At 31.7% G+C, this 19,415-nt stretch overlaps 1 protein-coding gene across 1 annotated transcript in view; it reads left to right on the top strand.

Annotated features, from left to right (window-relative positions):
* The first annotated feature begins 4,217 nt into the window (after window positions 1-4,217).
* Window positions 4,218-19,415, top strand: part of LOC118073204 (homeotic protein antennapedia-like) — a 116,856-nt gene continuing 101,658 nt past the window's right edge. Inside the window, exon 1 of the mRNA XM_035093560.1 lies at window positions 4,218-4,250. The gene's annotated coding sequence lies outside the window, so the exon portion shown is untranslated. The remainder of the gene's footprint in view (window positions 4,251-19,415) is intronic.

Below are 19,415 nucleotides of genomic sequence, written 5' to 3'. Positions count from 1 at the left end.
TAGGATTTTATTGGAAATCAGGGTTGAACGGAAGAGCCCATTTGAAACAAACTAAAGACATTAAAACATGCGTGAAAACACATCCTGAAGAACCAATATCTCTTTTTCAATAACATTACATCGTCTTGCTCCATAACCCTCCTTGTTCAAAGTTTCCTTACACGTTGACTTATGTAACTATTAATTTATAGAGTCACTTAATTAAAAATACCAGTAACATCATTTTAATAACATTAACAACATAGTTACATAATAAAAATGGCAATTTCAAGGATGGCTTATGTAATTTTTCAGGTGGTAAAGTTCTGAAAAAATGAAATAAATCTGATCATCCTGTCTAAACTGATCGATTCATTTTTTTTTTCACATGAATGAAGTTGATAGGCATATATCACAATATGGAATGGACAGAGAATTGAGTTGAAAAATTGAAACTATTTCTCTAGTTGGATGGATGCACAGAAAGAAGCTTTACATTGTGGATAACCAGATAGAGAGGCTGTCGAAATTGCAGAGTAAATATTCAAGTAATTGTGTGGGAGCGGTCGGCTAATGTAGGCCGGGTGTTGGATGACAGGAAAGGGGTGCACAAACGAGAGAGGGTGAAGGAGAATGAAGGAGAGAGAGTAAGTAGGAGAGTAGCTGTTCGTCGTTTCTCCATTTTAAGCCTAAGCGTGGCCATTCATCAGGATTTCGGCGCGCAGACGTGCTTTATTACTGCTAGCTTGAAATTGCTATCCTACGACTCCATTTCACGCTGCGAGTGTGCATACTATGCCGCCCCTGGTACAGTACCTCACGCCGGGGATAATGCATTGAAACCTTACGTGAGGTTTGGCTGTGCCTGTGATCCAATCTGTTAACCCGGGGATGAAGCTCCAAATTCTGCGGGCTCACCTTCCAAATCCTAGCAAACCTATTGCTTCGTAGATGCATGCTTAAATTGCTCCAAACCCTTTATGCTACTCGTAGAGCTTTACATGATAGTTTATGCTTTGGAATGTTTAATGATTAACAGTCAAATAAAAATGTTCTCTGATACTGTATGTAGAATTTAAATTTTGGCTTTAGCTAAATTAACTGGCCTTTATTCTCCAACAGGCCACAGGTGAATAGAGAGAGAATTTATCAATAATTTTCTAGTAGATAATACTAAGTTGAAGTATTAATAGCCAATAATGTTGAAACTAGAAAAAGTAATAGACTCTATTAATGGAAATATACAGCTGTTAACTGAATAAAAACTTTTTTTATCATAAATAGCAAATAATATCATCAAGGAGAAATACTTCTATTTCTAGAGAAAGCATATATTTTACGATAGTCAAAAAATAAATATGTACATAACTTTTATCAAACCTGTTCATCATCAGTATGTACTTCAATAAAATGTTTAAAATTAATGGTAAGATTTAAAATAAAAACTCAATTATTTATCATACTAGAATAATAGTCACTACTTGAAATTTTCTATTAAAAATAACTGCATCTTAGAGTAAAAAAGCATTAAAATTCAATAAACATAAGTTTAACTTCAGAGCAGTGAAGTGATCATACTGATACTCGTTGGTGGTTCTCTAATGTGACAGTTTCCACATTGCAGAAGCCATTCTTATAAAACCACTAAATTATAGTAATAATTTCGGCGGAAGCAGAAGTCAGAGATGAGCACCAGAACAAGGGTCAGAATGAACGTATGTACCGTCTGGTTGTTGGAAGACTGAGTCACGCAATGAAGGGGATGTTTCCCTAGAGATGGCAACTCTTGCGAAAATAAAGGAGAAAATAAGAATAAGAGTGTACAAGAGTACAAAGCAATAGAACGGAGACGGAGGAATGGGTCTCAGTGCACAGAACTGGGTGAAGAATAAGATACCAGACACATATTTTATGGTGCCCTCTTCAGCGTCGCCCAGCATCGTATACGATCCCATATTCTGAATTATCGTCGTGCGAGGCGCTTGGCCAAGACGTACATACGTCTTCTGGACGGTGAGGCAGTGGGGGAAAGATACTGCGACGCCGACGTCGGCAGCATCCGCGTGGGCACCCCATAGCGCATCGCGAGATATTGTACAAGCAGTATGCGTTATTTTTCATACGGTTGTCTCACTCTTTTGAGCTTGGCCATGTGAGAAATCGACGATTCGCAACTTGTACTTCGTACCAATTCTCTGTCGATTTGATTTACGATGCCGGTTCTTGTAACATTTATTCAGTCGATCTTATTCATTTATTGTTTATATCCATTGCACTATCATTTGCAATTAAACTTTTTTATCTCCTGATTTTTTCCATAATATTATTAATCATTAAAAAATACCTCACCTGGAATAAAATTATGTTATTAATATGATAATAAAAAAATCGATTTGTCTATTAAATACATTTTCTTTTTATGTAATGCATGCCTGGTATATCTCAGATATCCATAGACTTAATGTCTTTAATGAAAATGTACATCGTAATAAACATGAAAATAAAACAAAGATGACAGAGAAACGAAAGCGTGATCGTGAATTATCCGGCGCGTTAAGTGCTTCTCTGTAAAATTTATGTACCTACCTTAGAAACTCGGCGTCAACTGTGAACGTTCCTCTCAGCCACTTGAGATATCGGGAGATGCGCTGCTTGTGTTGAATAAGTGTTGTAATATATACATCAGTCAATTCCACAGGTATAGAGCTGTATGCCATCATTGATTCATTAAATATTGCATAATCCTTATTATTATTCACTCACTTATCCATTCAATAGTTCTTATCAGTTTCCAAGATTAACTTTTTACTCTCATTATCATATTTTCCATCCATTAGCTTATTTTTCAAGATGGACACCTGGAAAAAGTATTTCATTAGAATATATTTTAATTCATCGACATGACTTAGAAATACATGAATATTCATCAATAATTAAAGATAAAAACTTACCTAAATTGCTTATTTACTCACCAAACCTTTCAGAAAGTTGCTACGGTTATGCAATTTATTTAAATAACCCGGAAACTTTACATAAAAGCACACTATCACAAAAAATGTACTCCAAAAAAACTCTTGAACAATATTTTCATTATATTATGATATAATTAACTCATTTTATTACTACTGTCACTTTGAAATTTATTACACATATTATTATATTCATGTTTTTTCAATAAATAACCAATAACCACTCATTAATAATAATCATCTTTTAATTAAAAATATTTATTCACTATTAAATTGAAAAAGTTTGGCACTCGTCACCTTACGTCATCCATTGCAATAGAACATTCCAGAATGATTGAATAATGGCGGCGTACGACATCGATAACCGCCACTGTAGATCGAAATTCTCCGAAATAATATATTCCAAAATATTAAATACTCCATGACATTCGAGTTGATATTTGGAGCAGGACAGATACTCAACTTCGTTAAATGTTGCGAATGAGGAGAGTAAAAGGAAATAGAAGAATGTGAAAAGCGTAAGGTAGACCACTCAGTATCCCGAACGCTTTATGTACATTCCAATAGATACACAATAAAGAAGATATGATCACCTCGCTTTATTTATTATTCTTTCTTCGAATAATAAAACGAATTTGCTCGACTCTTTTCTCATAGTTTTTCTTGTGGTCGAAAAACTTCGACTTTTATCGCAGTCGAACGATCCGTCTCGATGTGAACACGTCGTCAGATGTCTTTGTTTGTTAATTACCGAGAATTTTTTGGCGGTTGAAGTTATCCCCCCATAATTGCGCATATCGATTGCGCAGAAAACTATAATTTATTAGTTCTGCGCAGATTTCATCAGTCCCAAGACAATAGATTGACACCTGTTTCGCGTCCCCCTTTTTTTAATCAAATTTGGAGAAAATTTTATTAATTGACGTTTAAAAAAATCGTTATCGTATGTGATAATAATTTGGAGTAAATTGATGTTTTTTTTTTAATGAAGAGATGCTCCAATATATGAATAAATACGCTGAAAAAATTTGATTATTTTGTGACCCCCTGCGACGCCATATTTAGATGTGCATTCGCGCTTGTTGCTGTGTCATTTTTTGAGTTTGGTGTTTTATTGTGAAAGAAGTGTAAATAGTGATAAAATAAATTAACTTATTTGTGTACTATCGATGTTGTTTTTGAAGTGTTATTAATTTATATTTTTATTTAGTGTGCTATTGTGTTTTTTTGTGCCTTTTTTGGATGTATTAGGTACCCCACAACGACTAGCTTGGTGACGCCGCTATGGAAAAAGCCGTTTCGGTGAGTTTTTACTGTTTTTATTTTTTTTTCTTCATCATTTTATTTTCTTATCTTTAATAATACACTATTACTCATATCATTTTCTCGAAATTGCAATTAAAATCCTATGAAATAGAATAGAATTCTTTTCAACAAAAATTAAAGCCATGGCAATCACTTAAAAAAATTAATACTAAATCAAAATTTTTTTTTTAATAGATAAAGAGAAATATTTATCGATTTCTATCTTTATTATTTACTATTTTATCGTCAGACTTAATTTAAAAATTTTAATTCTATTTTGGAGTATATTGGGTAACACAATTTTCTGTTTTACCGAGCGGTACAATTTTATTATTAACTTTTCTATGTTTTTTTGATTGATGATAAAATAGATTATTAATTGTGATGAGCAGATCCATAGAAATCCACTCAAGATTTAAATATTTACTATGCAAATTCTTTGTTGTAGCTAATAAATAACTCAAATAAATTTGTAAGTCATAACTTGAGTATATGTAATTGTTGCGGAGGCGGTGCAATAAAATACCCAGCATTTTTATTCAAGTTAAAGCGTTGAAATATATTATTAAAGTCATATTTTTTAGCTTCATGAAAATATTTTCATTTACAATACTTACTTTTGTCTATATCTTCACTTGCTCTTTTAGAATATGTTCTATAGTTGTAATAGTTTTTCAAAAATATAAAGAAAATGTCATAAAAATAATAAATCCTCAGTTTCAACTCAGGAAAATGAACAGCAAATTGGTCAAAAACACAACAATTAATTTTTTAAAGTTATAAAATAGTACAGGAAGGAAAAGGGGACATAAGGGGAAAGATCAAAATCGGTGGGAGGGAGAAGTGAAAACAAAAAAGGTAAAAAAGGAAACAGCTGAGAAGCGAGAGAAATATAGTTGGTAAAATGGAGGGGGTGGCGTTTTTCTTAGCCGGCTGAGCCGTCAGAGATTTATTTCCGGGCAAGTCAAGACAAATGGTGAGATTGTGTCCAAAATTTTAACAGCGCATTTGGGTGAACACGTCTCGGTACAGGAGCAAGTTATATTCGCTCACGACGTGTATAAGGGGTGCGCACCCCCAAAGGAAGGGTGAGTGAGGGTCGCGGAGGGACATTCTCGCAAGGGAAAAGAAGTTTTCTTGTTATTCCATCCTCCTCTTTTCTACTACCTACCTTTGCGCATGAATGCGGTCTTGAGCTTCTCGATTTCGTATCAGAATTGAGCCGTGAAATAAGATTCGCTTTGGAAAACTAACTGGCAACTGAGTTTATTCCAATTATTGGCATTCGATAAAAGCTCTCGTTCAATCTCACCTGTATTTGATCGCTTCAGATCCCACTTGAGTCTTTAGAGGTTTCTCTGATGGCTAGTTAAACGGAAACAACTTTTCAATCAAATTCTATTACACCAATAATATTGATAAAAAATTATCTCCATACCTACATAGCTTTTATATTAACAATATATATTTTTAAAATAATTACAAACTTTATCGAGATACAAAATTTTATTATTCATACATCAGCAAATTTGTTGGAGAATTATTTTAAAGTAAATACGCTAATTATCATTCAGCGAAATTTATTTTTTCAACTAAGAAATATTATTTTGAATTTTTATTTCTAGAATCAGTCTTGACAAAAACAAAAGATATTGTATTAAGCATGATAAACAAAAGTGACTTTCACAAGCTCAAAATACACTACTTAGCTTAAGCATCCTTTGATCTTACAAGCCTGAAACAAATTTGCATGAAAACAGCGGCTAAATATACCTAAACAATTCTACTAAGAGTCCAATGAAAGCGTGCGGGAATAAACAGAACAATGTTATTTAAATATAGAGTATTCATAGCACAAATAACAATAAAAAATTCTACTCTTGAATTATACATTTAATATGAATTAATTCAAATATCTTTACAAGAGAAAAATTCTATTCAAGGCAGTACCTTCATAAATAAATAAAAAATTGATTTCTTCAATTGATAAAAATATTTCTATCGTGTCAACTGATCTTTATCAAGAATTAATAATTAATTGCAACACCATCTTAGACTGTAAACAACCCCAAGAACATTTTACTGACAAAAACAAAATTTAGAAGACTGATTTCTAGTGTGATAAGTGATTATGACCCTATTTGATAGCCCGAACTTGTCGCATTATTTGAGTAAAGTGCGTGACAGAATATTTAATGATACGAGGATATTTTAGCACAACCAAAAAGCGTTCTATGAGGAGCAAAAGCACATAGTGACCCCAAATAAAGGGCAAGTGCGTGCCCAGAATGCCAAGGTCCTAGTTTTGTCCAGTTATAAATAATAAAGTGAGGAATGGTTCATCCAAGATCCTGGACAACCCCTCCAGCTGAAAATTAGATTTCCTATCTGTCGCGCGCACGCGGCTCTTGATACTCTCATCCCCTAAGTACTCGCACAGTCTTGCAAAAGAGAAAGAGAGCTGGCTTTTTATTAGTTCCGGTGGTGAAGACCTAAATTGCCTCGCGTGCCTCAACCAGCGCTAGATCATCAGAGGGTCCTTGTAAACCAATTATCCTTCAGTACTTTTGCACACCATACTTTTTTCTCTCCCTTCCGGGATATACTCCGGCAATCATAAAAATTCTTCAATCCAATATGTTTTATACGAATGTCTTCCAAGAGGTCGCGTTATTTATCGATTGTAGCTGTCAATATGCCACAGGAATTTATTTGTTTTCAGTGAATCCTATTGTTTAGAAGCTTTTGATTAATATTTATATCATAATTTTACATTTGCGGTCAGGAATACTTATTTATGTTGATTAAAATAATTTAAAAAAATAATAAGTGCTAAAAAATGACTGTGAGTTATTTAATAAAAAATTTAATTTTTAGAATTATTACTTTATAGTTATCAGTAGCACATTCATGGCTATAAACTAACTATCCACTCATTCGAAAGAAGAATTTTTTTCATTATTGTTTCAGGGAATAAATAACTTTTCATGCTGTAAAATAAAAGATATAGTTGAATATAAATGAAGTTGTATTGTTTTTTTTATCTGATTGGGCAATACTAAGCATCGATATCTCGCAACATAAATTTACTCATTGACGCGTGAATTTAGTAAAATAAATCTTGACAACAATAAATAATGATTATTTTTGGAATATAAGTGATGGTCAGACCTCTTGTGACATGCGTTATTTATGATAATGAATAGGAAAAAAATTTTCACTGTAAGCTACTTAATAAATTAGTTGAAAAAGGTATAAATTAAATTTCAACAATGTTTTTTCTCAATCTAAATTATTTTTTGATTTTAATATAAAGAGTAGTAAAACGTGTAAAGTATTTTTTTTCTTGGTAATAAATATTAAATTCGGTAGTTTATCTAAATTTAACCGTGTAATAAAAAATCAAGTTTAGTCTTTATCACTTGGTCAAATAAAATAAATTCTCATCGATACTAATGGACTTATCATTTGTCGAAATGCCAATTGAATAGTTTAAAATGAATTTGAACAAAAAAAATCAACAAAATAAGTCTAAATACATACATGATTGTTGAATTTAAAATGAATTCTTGTATATACAAAGCTGCTATCAAAAAGATAGACAAACAAATTTCGTTTTGTAGAACACTGAAATATGCATCTTGAAGCACGTATGTTTCTTAGGGGCGTGAGTTGGATGTGTAGGGGTTGAAGGAAAACAAGAGGAAAAAAGAAGAATTAAAGAGCAACGAGAACTAAAAAAAGCACGTTCGGAGGGTGTGACATGAACGTAGAGAGACAAATGCGTGGCGGACGCAATGAAGTCGACTCTATGGGTGGGCTTCTTCAGGGGTTCAGCTCTGTCAGCTTTAGAGGATAGGATCAATGGGGTGAGTGGGCGTCCGGAACATTCGTAGACTGATAGAAAGAATGGAAGGGTGAATTATCGCTACAGAGTAATATCTCGCACGAACGGCCTAAGAATTGGTAGACGGATAAGAAAATAAAGATTCCCTCCAGAAGAAAAACCCTCACCCTCTTTATATCTCTCTTGAGCGTGAGCTTTCGATCTCTGGAGAAGTATGAAAGTCCGACAAAAGTCATATTTCTTTCTCTTATCATACTTACATTGTTGATAACAGTCTGAAAAAAATTAAAGAAAATTTGTCAAAAAGTCTTCACGACTTTTTTTTTACTCTTTTTTATATATAGTTATATATTTTATCATTCGGGCATTTTAAGTTAAATGCTATTTGTAAAATGAGTCTCCATTAATTTTAGTTGAGCGATTTATTGTTACGAAAAGCTCGCGTCGCAGCATCGTTCAATTTATGTGGGATTCACGTAATAGTCGACCACTATAATCCGAGAAAACCCTCGTACTTGTGACTGCATCTTCTTTTTCATGTACATAGCAAAATTTTTATTCTTTTTCATTTGATTTGGTTTAATAAATTTCGGGGAAAAAATTAAATATTAATAAGCACATCAAAAAAAAAAGATACTGCCTGAAAAAAATTGATAAATGTTTATTGTTATAAATTTATTTTTTATTTATTTATTACTCTCACGTGATCGTCAATGAGTGATGTCATCACTTGAACAATAAATAGTGCTTTATTTATGACAGAATAATTTTTTTCGCTAGATCTATTTGCAAATTTATAACCGCACCGATCGGATTACACATTTTAACGCCATATCACATGGCCATTGAAGGTGATATATACTTAATCCATGTGATGGTCATCAAATCCTTGTTTATATTTGTTGGTTTTCTATAAACAATAGAGAAAAGAGATAAATTTCAGGTGTGTACTGTAGCAAAATATTCGACAAAGAAAATATATAAAATACGAAATTGATGAAAAAAGATGATGAATTTAGGACTAAATTTTGAGTCAAATTTAATTTTATTTAAAATATATTCATTGTAAATTTTTTTTTATGAAAAAAGGTACGTGTAGAAAATTGTTAAACAGTTGGTTTAGTCTGGGTGGTCCAGTCTTTTGCATATCTAATGCAAGTGAAATAACATCTGATAATGTGGATCGCCAAAATCACCCGAATGCATCAGCACAAAATTACAGTCGATAAATTATGTAACAATAAATCACATAAGTATCAAATAAAATAATAGGCTTTATTTAGTCGGGTTCTCAATATATGCCATAGATGATAAAAAATAATCGATAAACAAAATTTTATCTATAATATTTTAGAGAAAAAAAATGCCTTTGACAGTTTTGGAGCGCAGTCGATATTTTAATATAAATATAAAAATCATGAAATTTTTATCGTTACAGGAAAAAATAATTATATTTGTCAATAAATTTGAATTGAAAGAGTACAGAAGCATTAAAGAATTTAAAAACGATTGGAATCATTGGAGATAAGGCTGATAAGAAACACCTGTTAGGATGCATATATCTCCATCGTCTATTATCAAACTAATGTATATATCTCTGCAAAAATAAACCCATGGAAAATACGTAATCTTTTTTAACCATTTTATTTACTTGAAAGTCTTTCGCTTCAAAAAAATATATTTGTGTAATCATTCATGTAGTTTGAATAAGACGGTAATGAATGCAGCCAAAAAAGATATTGAAATAATCGCGTTTGCGTTCTTTCATTGCGAATAAGAATAGAATATATTTAGAAATGCATGACTGGAGATATTTCGCAGTCTCAATTATGAAGAGTTCGATATGATGACGAAGAAGAAGAAGAAGCAAAAGTAGGAGGAGATTTCGTGCGTGTGAAAGAAGTGGGATCACGCAGTGAGCAGCGGGCAAACATTCTCGCGGCGTGAGGGTGGGTGGGTTCAAGATTATATATATTTCTGACTAGAGGTATATAATATAAAAGTTCTTGCGTACAATATATATGTACATGGCCACGTGTAGACGTCCACATATGTAGCGAATGCCCACCTATTTTCTCTCGTGCGTGCGAAGGATAGAAAACAGCGAGAGAATGAGTACATATAGAAAGCAAGCGGGAGAGAAATGTAGTGGTAGACGATGGGGGACGCGAGGGTGAGCGAGGTGTAGAGAGGGTGGCGGGAGGGTGTTCAGAGAAAGAGAAGCGGATGGGAGAGAGGTGTAGTGGGGGATGACAGAGATGAATTCGTTTCATTTCACGCTGGGAAGCTCTCGCGTTCCCCGCGTCCGATGATTTACTGGGCTACAATGTGGTAACCCATGATTTATCACTACTAACACGCCGCCATCGCTACCACGCCATACCTGGTCCCGGTTTAGCTGCGTATAACACGCTGTGGCCCACACCGAAACCTAGTTCTTTACGTGTTCAGAACTCTTCATGCGTACCTGCGCCTTGATGCTTTCATAGGATTATTCCCTTCCATCCCAAGAAAAGGGAGTATTGATGAAGGGATGAAGCACACCCCCATAATCATCCCAAATCACTCGAGTCCACACACGCACACAAGGAAGAAAAAGAAAATGGCTCATCTTTTATCATAAATTTCTTTAGATTTGATTGTTCGAAAAACCTCCATTGTGAATTGCTGTAAATTCCTATTAGTTTTGTAGTGGTAATCGATTGCTTTGTCGTATAATTGGAATACTCCGTTATTAATGTGAGGAAAATTTTATTAGCCATGTATTGGTACAGGTTCTCCTTTTTACTATTAATTTAGCCATAGATAATAGTTCTAGTAATTTACCTCATTACACATTTGCAGCTATTCTGAAGAATAGAGATAATTGAATAAACATAAAAAAGTATCTCTAGAATGATGTCATGCTTTTGGAAATTAATTTAAAATTAAAATTCATTATCTTGAAAATTTATTCGAATATCATAATTAATTATGTTAATTCAGATAATTCTTTTAAAAATTCTTTAGTAAATATAATTTTGTTAAAAATATCAAGATATTATCTACATAAAATGTTTATAGTTGGTTTTATATAAATTATATTAATTATAGAAGAGATAATTCATCTTAAAGAACTTGATCTTTACTCCAAGTAACAATACAAACGTAAAGAGATATTACAGTCTGGCTTGTGGTTTCTTACAAGTCTTGGCAAATAAACCTTTGGGCTTATACAGTCCAAAGTAGACTGAAATGCGCATTAGGACATGACTGCGGTCTCGTTTAAAACGGGTGAGCCTTTGCTCAGTTGTCAAATATCGTGGGCAACCTCAATGGAACCATATCAAAACCATGATATCCAGAGTTGTGTTTGGTCAATAGAAATGGTAATAGAAACCCTAAGAAAATTTAGTAGCGAACAAAAGTTTCAGTTTTAGTTAAATACCTGGTGCTATTGTGTCTTAAGGTGGTCCTGTGCACACCAACCACGACACTTGCTTAACTCAGTCCAACAGTGGTTGTTGTTCTTGTTTACTACGCTAGGAACTCCAGTTGTTGTTTCAGAGAAACTGCGATGAAAACTGGATACTAAGAGACCCTGTGAAGTGGGCATCCAAAACTTGTGACCTCCAAAAGTCGAGGCAAAATGGAGAGCGGAGAGTCCTGCTTCCTAAAGATTCATTAGGGATCTTGCTGATCCGAGCGTTTAAACCCCCACGGCCGTATAGCGTTAACCCTACCGCTGATTTATCGAGGATGAGGAAAACTTTGGTGAGCGAATTAAAGAAATAATGAGTGATGGCTTAAGATTGAACCATCTGTGCTCCAGAACTCATCATTTTTAATAAAAAAAATTTTTATTATTTTTATTCATCAACACTTGATTATGTTGTTGATGAAAAATTGAAATAGAGCAAGTAGCTCATTCATTAAATTAATTAACTTCGTTTCCATGATTCATTATTCTAGCTTTATCATATAGTCATTGGTAATTAGAGAAATAGTTGAAAAAAGGCAGCTGATTCATACAGAAATATTATAGAACCTTTATCCAAGTGAAATTTCAAAAACACTGGTGAAATTGTGAATTTTATTGTTGTTAATATATATGATAACGCGTGAAACACCCTCAGAGATAATCTTACTCCCCTCAACGTTCCACAATATCAGTCACGCTTCTGTTAGAAAAGAGAAAACCATACCATTCCCTTCTCTTTGGTGACTTACATATCTCCACGTACAATATTGCATGGGGTTAAATATAAGGTGAGCAATATGCTGAGGCTTTCAACGGAATAATTGAAAATCCAACCTACGAGGATATGTCTGATGTCAAATGGCTGACACGCGTGTGGGATATGATGCCAATATGAGATTATTCCATTTCTGCAAATATTTATGAATACATCAACAGTCAACTCGTTCTCGCATGACACTTATCAAGGCAATAATTAATCATCTTTTACGAGCAGATATTCATTTATTAATTCAAGCTCACTTTTAATACAAAAAAATTATTTCAATGATTTATTTCACTTCAAAATTTAAAGTAATCAAATAATAATGTTAAGGAAAAAATTTAATTGATTAATTTCATAATAGAACAGTTTTTTATATTGGATTCTACTCTGTATTATGTAATTGTTTATTCTTAGACGAAAAAAAACAATTAGGAGCAGTCAGTGGCCACCAAAGGAAACGATGAATCGTTTTATGGTGGTCGCTTCTGCGAAAATTCCATCGACTCGTACCCCTGACAATGGAGACAGACGAGGACTATTTTTATGGTCTTTTAATTAGTTGGCGCGCGTGGCATTTGCACGACGGTAGGAGGGGTCGGCAATAATAGTGAACTCTGCATTTCATTGTGTTCTAAAGCAACAATTGCAATTCTCCATGAAGATCACAGTAAATTACTCGTTCAATGCATGTACACTATATAATTTTTATGCTCGAGTATATATATCTCTATCACCCGGATGAGAATAAATTATTATGGGTGGTAATGTTATGTAAAATTACGTAATCGTTCGTCAATAATTTAAATAACATTATTATTCAATTATCCAATTTTATTTTGATCAGAGAACTCATTTTATCTATCAATCAATAATTAACAGAGATCATTCATTCAATCTGTCAAGCAATAATTTTATTACCAACATTAAAGTAAGAAAAATTAAATAGAAGAAAAAAAACTTGATTAAAAGACTATTCTCCAGAGCGAAATATATTCAATAAACCATTTAATCAGTAAAATAAAAATTATGGAGAAAGTAATTTTTCTTTCTCAAGGTTAAACCCCTAATTATAAGTAGAGTCGTAACTTTATTCTATCCAAGTGAAGGATTCAATTGCAAGAACGATGAAGTTGAATGAATTAAAGTAGCCAAACGATAATACAGATGATGCTACAAGAGTATAAAAGACGAGAAGAGGATAAGAGTCTGGGGAAAAAAGAAGGAAACGATGAAGCACGTGAATGAAGCTAGCGGAAGGTCTTCGGAAATTAAATGTCTCGTAGATGGTCTTTTTACGTCCATGTGACATACGAGCTGTGGGTGTTTCTGTGCCCGCTACTGTCGTTTCTGTTACTGCTACTGGTATTCTTCCCGGCAAAATTCTCTCTTCTAGAGCTAGAAAAGCTGGCACACAGTAGGCAAGACAATTTCAATGTGATAAGAGAACTGATAGAACTCCAACAAATGTTTTTTATTTTTTCTTTACAATTATTTGCCTGTCTCGAGCTAAATCTGTCATTTATTTTTTAAACACACAATTATCTTATCGATCATACAATTAATTTTAAATAGCTTAATTGGCCATTGAACAATTCAAGGAGGTTTTTTGATAGAATTCATTGTGAATTGAATTTAAAAAAAAAGATAACGGTATCGGAAACTTCCTATGTACGATCCTTTATTCGAATGTAGACGATGCGAGTAAAAACGACGAAAAAACCCGTGAAGAAGAACAGGAAAAAGATAGCAAAGAAATAAGAAAGGAAAAGCAATGGAATATCAGCGCAGAAAAATACCATACAGGTTATGCGTGTACGCGTGCAAGCGGTACTTCTGCTTCGACTAGCCCACTTGCAGCCGACAAGCTGCTTATAGAAAGAGCGGCAAATGGTTCGAGCACCGATAACTTTACATATATGGCAAAATGCAGAGGTATATAAGTATGCAGCTCGCTGTACCTACCATGGACTCTTTTTACTGTTTTCGTTACATTCTTGTGATTCTTTTATGCAATATGCAACAGTAAAAGACTAAATAATGTCCTTTCAGTTGTCGAGAACAATAAATGCATTTTTCTTAAAAGCTGTAGAATAAACTCTGGTTTGTAATGTCTATAAAAAATAATTATAATTATAAAAATTATCACATTAGAAATAATCGAATTAACCATTTTAAATTGTAATTAAACTCCTCATAAAATTTATCCTATTGATGAATTCAATGTGTTATGAAGATAATTTTTTTACATTAAAAAAGTAGTAATTAGAGAAAATTCGATAATGTGTTTTATGATAGCTGATGAAATATATCGAATTGTTATGATTATTTTAATTTAAAAAAAAGTATCTATCAAATTAATTAAAAAAAAAAAATTGCTGTCAACAAAGTAGATCGTACATGTAAAGAATATTATTGAGCAAGAGAAAATTTTTCACGTAATAGAGTCATGTACCTACCGACAGGTACTTCTAGTTATCCCATTAGAAATATTATGACAGCATTGAAGCAAAAGGTTACTCAAACTTTCACCACTCGTGAAGAATAATGGTTGTATTCATAAGAATAATTTTACGGAAATTTTCAAACTGTCACAATAAGGGAGGTATTATTTGCAATGCCATTATTCTTAGTGAAATCTTCCAAGGCTTAAAGTCAGCAGGTTCCAAGGGGGTTGATTTCACTTTTCAGCCAGATGCAAAACAACATTATTGGACAATTTAGACATTCAGGTGAATTTACGACATGTTACGTTGACTTATATACACATTCAACTGGTTAGGGTTGTTGAAATAAATTAAAATAAAAAAATTATACAAGAGTAGTTTCAGTGTTATATTTAGCTACTGTAAAATGTGCGGGTACAATGTTGACAATTCTCTACAGTGTGTATAAACAGACGCTTCACATCATGCTATCATAATATCTGTACGAATACATTTACATGTAAGCTGTTGAAGCTCACACCTGTTGGTGCAGCTTCAATGATTATGACCGCAATAACATTTCGTCAAATTGCACTTCCTGACCGAGCCAATTCGACGTTCAGAGCTCCGTTCATAGCTAATAATCACATCTATATATAATTTGGTTCATATTAAATAGAGATATTATTCACAAGTAATTATTAATCTTAATTAAAGAAATTTAAAAATGGAAATCAGAAATTTTTTTTTTACAATATTTACAATGGAGTTATTTATTCAATATTTTGTATTAAAAAATTAATTTTTTTCATACAATTTTATTAAACCGAAATTAATAAAGTATAAAAAATTACTTGAACAATTTTCTGGAGACTTAGAGATGCAGCTTAAAATTAATTTTTCAACAAAATAATATTGTCAGGGATTGTATAGCATAATAACACATCCGTTAGGCAAATGACCATAATTTTGTCAATGCATATAACTTGAGCAAATACCATGTGGGGTAAAGTCACCAATTGTGAAGCTCAATGGCAGTCATCGGTGACTTTACTACAATTTCAAATGCAAAGACGAAAGTTCTATATTCGCGAAAATAAATTGATGAAAATTGCAGTCATGTAGGTACCTCATATTTATATCTATTCTATTATTAAAGAGCACGATATCATGATGATACTTTACATTTATGTCATATCAAGTAATTTAAAATAAATTTATTTTGATGCCAATTGCTGATAAAAATCACATAATTTATTATAAATCAATAAACAGAAGTAAATATCAACAAAATAGTTAGAAATTTAGCTTTTGTAATTCAATAAAATAAAATACTTGAATCAGAAATCATGTAGGGTATTAACTTGAAGTTATATTTTGAATATACATTTTATTTCTTCCACTTACATATACCAGAGGATATTCACCATTAATAATACGATCAAATAAACAAATATGTGATTCTGCACTGGTATACTAAAGTTGAAGAAAGCTACAGCGGTTTACGATTCATTGATTTCATGTCACAAAAATTATTTATGACATCGTATTTCCTACTTGTCGATACCACTCGTTGCGTCACGCGCAATATCAAAAGTATCTTTAGTAGAAAAATAATAAAAAGTGTTTTCATCAAGAACACTTCAATGTGATGCTTTTAATCTATAGGAAAAATACGAGATTGATGCAAACTCCTTATTCCGTCTAATTTATTATAATTTAAATATATTCATTCTTAAAATTATGTAACTGCAATAAATTAATAGCAACATTGATAGTTAATTATTTGCTGGATTATAGATATATTATGCTTGTAAACTAACAAGTGAAAATTGAGTAGTATAGTGAATTGAATGATTCATTAAATCTATCGCTTTATTAAGTTTCAAAAAAAAAAAAGTATTCTAATGAATGGATTAATTGACTTAATAAATTAGAAAAGGTAGAGTCAATGTCGATGAATGTATTGAAGTGTTAGATGATGAAATATTCATAGTCAATTTTGTGGTTCATTTCACAGCCAAACAAATATGTATTTTTAACATTAAATTGCGTGTGGCAGAATTACCATGATAGAGCACAAAAGTATGAACAAGACAAACAAGGAAATGAGAAAGTGAGACGATTAAAAATCCACCACACAGATAGAATTGGCCGCCAGTGAAAAACACAATTTCGCGGTAGAGTCGCGACCTTTCGTGGTGAATCCAATTTAGAGTGGTGAGTTGAAAACTGACCTCATGTGAATTACAACAAACTCATCCATTAATTAAAAATACTATAAAATGAATCCTATCAAAATTGCAATTACACTCAGTAGGAATTTTTATGAATTTCCTCAGAATATTTATTTTTATCTTTATTAATTTAAATTAAAAATTATATTATTTTATGTTTTTGAATATAATTAAGCAATAAAATCACATTGAAAAAATTCTTTAAAGAATAATTTATTTTTGTTTGAAAGAGTTCAATTAGTTGGAGTAACATCTATGAAAAAGTTGAATTAAGTTATAGATATTTATGTCTAATAATATAAATATTTAATAGATATCTTTTTCACTTTCACAAATCGGTCCGTTGGGCTCAATAAAACATTGAAAAAAAAATTGGAAAATCACAAACTCCTCGTGAGTGTAATCAATACAATGTAGTTGATAGAGATTCATAACACTACATTCTACTACATATCAGTATTTTTTTTTCTCAGAGATCAAGCTGAGTATTTTATGACCTTTACAATTCTAGCAACTAACAAAAGCAAATAAAAATGTTTGAATCATCGCAATAATTTTTAAATTTATTTTTTGTTTACAAAAAAACTAGCTCAAAGTATCAACTTCAACTTTCAATATTTTTTAAAAACATCAAAGATCAATAAACTTTAGTTTTGAATAAACAACTTCAATAATTTAAAAAACACGACAATTTCGACTCTTATTTTTATTCTATTTATATAAAAATCAATTAATAATTTTTTTTTACGTCTTTATTAATATCTTAAACAACAATCTTATCATATGTTGCTAATTAACGAGTGTTTGGAGCTACAAAAAAAATTAATTTTTGAAATTAAAGCAAATAATATGTAGTAAATGGCTACTACTAGTATTAGCAAGCGTGAAAAGAGAAGGTCTTCGATTCATCGATGATCCCTATCTCTATATAATATAACTGTGTGTGGGACTTGCAAGTACTAGTGTGCGCGTTTACCCGTTCAATGATCACGAATGAGAGAGAAAGGAAATAAGAAATTGCATCAAGACTTCTGCTGGGTACATAAAGCATCTCTTGGTCGCAGACTGTATACTGGCCACGAAGGTGCACAACGTGAATGCTACAAATCACTATTACTCGATGTATATCGCAGTGCTGTATAATTATACCTATAGCGCCAAGCACCGGATAATGGCTCAATCCTGCATGTGCATACTACGATAACTGGTACTCCAATCTTAGGATATCGTATTGGTATCGCTCAAAATCATCAGCTTAATTTACTAAATTTAAATAATTTATCAAATTGATACTATATTGTAGGTTGGTTTTAATGAAGAATCATGTGTTTATATATCGTGGATATATAATGATCTTCATCTCATCTTAATGGAAAGATAAATTACGAATATGATCTAGTCAACACTCTTGTCTGTAAATTTTGACTAATGATAAATTATTAATCGTCATGTTCATTCATTATGTAGGACTATCACATGACTTTCTGCTTGAATTGAGAACAAATTTATGATGCCTTCATGGCGAATTTTGATGATGTTGACTAATTGTTATTTATAATTTATTTAACGTGATAGGATTTCAAGTGCTTTATTAATAGAGAAGGCTTAATTTGTTATTAAACAAAAAAAAGTAAATAAAAAAAATTTCTCATTAAATAAATGATTATAAGTTAAATAAAGCAGATTGAAGCAGTTTTAAACTTTAAAAAAAAAAGTATAATAAATGGAGAGTTTATCAATTTTAAATAATTGCTTCAATATGCATTCATTTGGGAGAAAAAAAAAATTTGGCAAAAAATTATAAATTGTTTTTCATTTTTCTTTTACACCCATATTAATATCATCATGATAATTATTTTGAATAAAGTCATTCCGTGAATCGTGATGAATTTTAAATTATATGGGTATTTAATAATTTTACATTGCCTTCACGTCACCTGAAAGCATCAGTATGGTATCAATCTCGCGTCAGTTAATGAAAACTCATCTTCATTATGTGGGCTGATGAAAAAGATAGGCCTGTTAATACTGTTTTTTTTTAATTCAATGTTTATAAATATGTTTGATAATATACATTTTTTCTCGAATGTTAAATCAGAAAAAGCTCTTTATGGATAAAAATTATTTTAAAATTATTATTGAACAGAGATTGCAACTGATAATACATATATGATATAATAATATTACTTTTGAAGAATGAAATAAATTTTTTAACAACATATTCAATGAAATGTTTCCTAAATTTATAGTCTGATAAAGTTCTAAATTTTTTATCAATAAAAAAGAATTCACCATCAATTATGAGGAACACAATTTATGATGAGATACCACATAAATTTACTATTGTATAAAAATAATAGTTTATTTTCATTTTTTATTTATTACCTAATAATGTTTATGATTTAGTTAAATTTTAAAAATGCTTCACGAGT

The sequence above is a fragment of the Chelonus insularis genome, unplaced genomic scaffold (assembly GCF_013357705.1).
Source record: "Chelonus insularis isolate UGA/USDA-ARS -01 unplaced genomic scaffold, ASM1335770v1 scaffold_277_pilon, whole genome shotgun sequence".
In the NCBI taxonomy this organism is placed as follows: Eukaryota; Metazoa; Arthropoda; class Insecta; order Hymenoptera; family Braconidae; genus Chelonus; species Chelonus insularis.
Note: the sequence above shows the minus strand (reverse complement) of the source record. Positions and strands in the feature narration are given on the sequence as shown.